This window comes from Colobus angolensis, unplaced genomic scaffold (assembly GCF_000951035.1).
Source record: "Colobus angolensis palliatus isolate OR3802 unplaced genomic scaffold, Cang.pa_1.0 Scaffold1, whole genome shotgun sequence".
Classification (NCBI taxonomy): Eukaryota; Metazoa; Chordata; class Mammalia; order Primates; family Cercopithecidae; genus Colobus; species Colobus angolensis.
Window position 1 is genome coordinate 572,554 of NW_012110918.1, and position 4,005 is coordinate 576,558.

Here is a 4,005-nt window from a genome sequence, read left to right on the forward strand (position 1 = left end):
GTCTTCCTTTCCCTTCCCTTCCCTTCTCTCTTTCTTTCTTTTCCTTCCTTCCTGAGGCAGGGGTCTCAGTATGTTGCCCTGGCTGGTCTCGAACTCCTAAGCTCAAGCAATCCTCGTGCCTTGGCCTCCCAAAATGCTAGGATTACAGACATGAGCCACCATGCCTGGCCTACACTTTCATTTCATTTCATAAAGGCTAAGTGAAGACCTTAGCTTAGTCTGAGAGCCAAATGGGCCTGCCTAAAGTCAGAGTGGAGTGGACTCTCCCACCTGGTCACAGCCACGCTGGCCCCAGGCAGGGGCTGGCCTAGGGTGGAGTAATGCAGAAGAGATGCTGCCTGCAGGAAGCTCAATGCCTAAGAGAAAAGGCATTAATATAAATGTTATATATTCATGTTTTATGTATAAATTTAACGGCCGGGCGCAGTGACTTATGCCTGTAATCCCAGCACTTTGGGAGGCCGAGGCAGGCAGATCACAAGGTCAAGAGAATGAGACCATCCTGGCCAACACGATGAAACCCCATTTCTACTAAAAATACAAAAATTAGCTGGGCATGGTGGCGGACACCTGTAATCACAGCTACTCGGGAGGCTGAGGCAGGAGAATTGCTTGAACCTGGGAGGCGGGGGTTGCAGTGAGCTGAGATCATGCCACTGCACTCCAGCCTGGTGACAGAGCGAGACTCCGTCTCAAAAAAATTAAATAAACAGATAAAATAAATAAATAAATTTAACAGTTATATATAATATATTTTTATAAGCTATATATTATATTTATAATATAGTAAATATTTTATTAATATGAATATAGTTGATATTAGATTTATAATATTTATTTTTTATTATATAGTTCTTCCCAAATGTATTAATCCAGTGAGTCATTCCACCTCTCCTAGGGCCCAGCCAGCAAAGGGGCCTCAGCAGTTGTTGGGGGAGGGCAGACTCAAGGAGGAAAAGGGGAATGGGGAGCAAGCCTTCCCCTAACATTCAGCTACTCCATGTCTCTTATGTCTGTTCTACAGACACTTTTATGCTACACTTGGGGCAGGGCGTTGCAATCAGTATAATGGTTCGGCAATGGACTTTGGAGCTGGACTACCCGGGTTTTGAATCTGACCTTCGCTACTTCGCAGTTCTGTGCCAAGTCCACACCTGCCTCCAGATTCTCATCTGAACAATGAGGAGGCTATCACCATATCCCCCTCAGGGGCTGGTCATGAAGATTAAATGAGTGGTCTTTATATGAATGTTTTACAGATAGACTCTATCAGTGTTGGTTATTACCCTGGCTATTAAATGAAAGGCCTTGAGGGCTTTTTTGTTTGTTTGTTTGTTTGTTTGTTTTGTTTTTTGTTTTTTGAGATAGGGTCTCACTCTGTTGCTCAGGCTGGAATATAGTGGCGAGATCTTGACTCACTGCAACCTTGACTTCCTGGGCTCAAGTGATCCTCCCACCTCAGCCTCCCAAGAAGCAGGGACCACAGGCGTGTACCACCACACCTGGCTAATTGTGTTTATTTATTTTCTGTAGAGATGGGGATGTCTCACTATGTTGCCCAGGCTGGTCTCGAACTCCTGGGCTCAAGTGATCCTCCTGCTTTAGCCTCCCAAAGTGCTGGGATTACAGGCATGAGCCACCACACGGGGCCCATGAGGCTCCCATTAGCCTCTCTTTTGAAGAGGGAGAAAGCAAAGTTCCAGCTCCTCCAGGAAGAAAAAGGACCTCATGCCACCTTAAGTAAAGGAATTTAAATGACATGTCTGTGCCTCCATGGACAGCGGACAGCTGAGCTTCACCAGGGCTGGAACCCAGCAGGCAGAAACAGAGGCTCCTGGGGCTGTGTGGTTTCCCATCTCTGGTCTCTGCATCTCTCTTTGAATCTTCTTCTTTTGTGTATTGATGGAGGAACTGCTCTATGCTAGGTATGGAGCCAAGTGCTGGGTAGAGAGAGTGAATAATAAAATCTCTGCCCTGCAGGGACTGACAAACCAATGAGCAAGACAGACAATGTGGAGAATCACATAAAACTCATCTGTGTTGCAACATGGGTCAGGATTTTCTTCCTTGTTAAGGCTGAACGATGTTCCATTGCATGTATATAACATTTTGTTTGTCAGGTCATCCGTTGATGGGCACTTGGGTGGCTTCCGCCTTCGGGCTATTGTGAATCACGGTGCTATGAATATGGGTGTACATTTAACCTTTTCCTTTTACAAGTGAAAAAAAAGTATGGTTAAGGAAAGTGGACTAAAAAGAGGCATAATAGAAGGATCTAACCTAGTAGGCGGAGAGAGGGAAGGTTTTCCCTTGAGGAAGTTCTATTTTGGCTGGAGCCCAAAGGATGAGAAGTTAGCTGGGTAAAAGGTAAGTGAAGAATAGTTTTGGCCACCCGTAAGAGCCTTGAGGCAAAAAGAAGCTGAGATTGTTCCAGAAATGGAAAGGGAGCGGTGTGACCGGGGTACAGAGATCCATAAAGAGAGGGGCATGGGGGGGATCCCTGGGGTGGGCAGCACCCAGATTGGGAGGCCATGCAGGACTCGTTACAAATGGGCTGTTTTCTAAGAGCTGTGGTAGGCAACTGAAGCCCTCTAAGCAGAAAAGTGAAATGTCTAAATACAGAGTTAAAAAAAAAAGTTGCTCCGGCCACAGTGGAGGAATGAATTGAAAGCTGGAAGGAGGTGTGGGGCAGGAGCAAATGCAGGAAGACCAATGAGGCACCATGGGAGTTGCCCAGGCAAGAGATACTGGTAGGGTGGGTGGCAGTGAAGATGACTGAAATTGATGCATCAAAGAAACATTAAGGAGACAGATTTAATTAATTTAATGATTGATTGGCTCTCAGGAGTAAGGGAGAAAGAGGTCTCTGGTTGACTCCCAGGTCTTTGAGCTGAGCAAATGAGTAGGTGTTGGTATTACCTGCTGTGATAGGAAACAGTTAAGGAGACACGGACTGTAGGTGCATAGAAATTATTCACTTGGTTTTGGATATCACAAAGTTGAGATCCCAAATGACATGTGAGGTTATGGTGTTGCTGGGTAGACAGCATTGGACATGTGGCTTTCAGAAAAGAGGTCTTGTGTGACATGAGATACAGCTGGAAAGGTAGACTGGGCCATGTTTAAGATAATAATAGCATGCCTGTAATTCCAGCACTTTAGGAGGCCAAGGTGGGCAGTTGCTTGAGCTCAGTAGTTCAAGACCAGACTGGGGCCACATGGAAAATCCCCGTCTCTGCAAAAAATACAAAAATTAGCCAGGCATGGTGGTGTGCTCCTGTAGTCCCAGCTACCTGAGAGGCTGAGGCGGGAGGATTGCTTGAGCCCGGAAGTGGAGGTTGCAGTGGGCTGAGATAGCACCACTGCACTTTAGCCTGGGCAACAGAACAAGACCATATTGCAAAAAGAAGGAAGGAAGGAAGGAAGAAAGGAAGGAAGGAAGGGGAAGGGACGGGAGAGATAACAGTAGCTGACATTCACCAAATCATCAATATATGAGAGATATTATCATTTTTCATTTATAGATGGGGATGTTGAAACATGGAGAGGCTGTGAAATTTACCCAAAGTCAAACAACTCATAAGTGGCAGTGCTGGGAATATAAACCCAGACAGACTGATTATTATGTCTCCTGTTGAACCATTCTGTGATCCTGGAATGCTAGAAGAGCAGGTCTGCCCAGCCTAACCTTTTCCTTTTACAAGTGAAAAAAAAAAATCATCAAGGATGAGTTACTTGCCCAAGATCACCCCAGCTATTAACAGTTATGGCAGACGTGAGGCTATAATCCAAGTCTTCTGACACTAGGTACATCCCTTTCTACCATACATTTAATTTCAAGTCTTTTAGACTTTTTTTCCCAGATTCATTGTTTTTAGAGATGGAGTCTTGCTCTGTTGTCCAGGTTGGAGTACAGTGGCAAGGTCATAGCTCATGGCAGATGTGAACTCCTGAGCTTGAGTGATCCTCCTGCCTGCCTTCTGAGTACCTGGGACTGCAGATGTG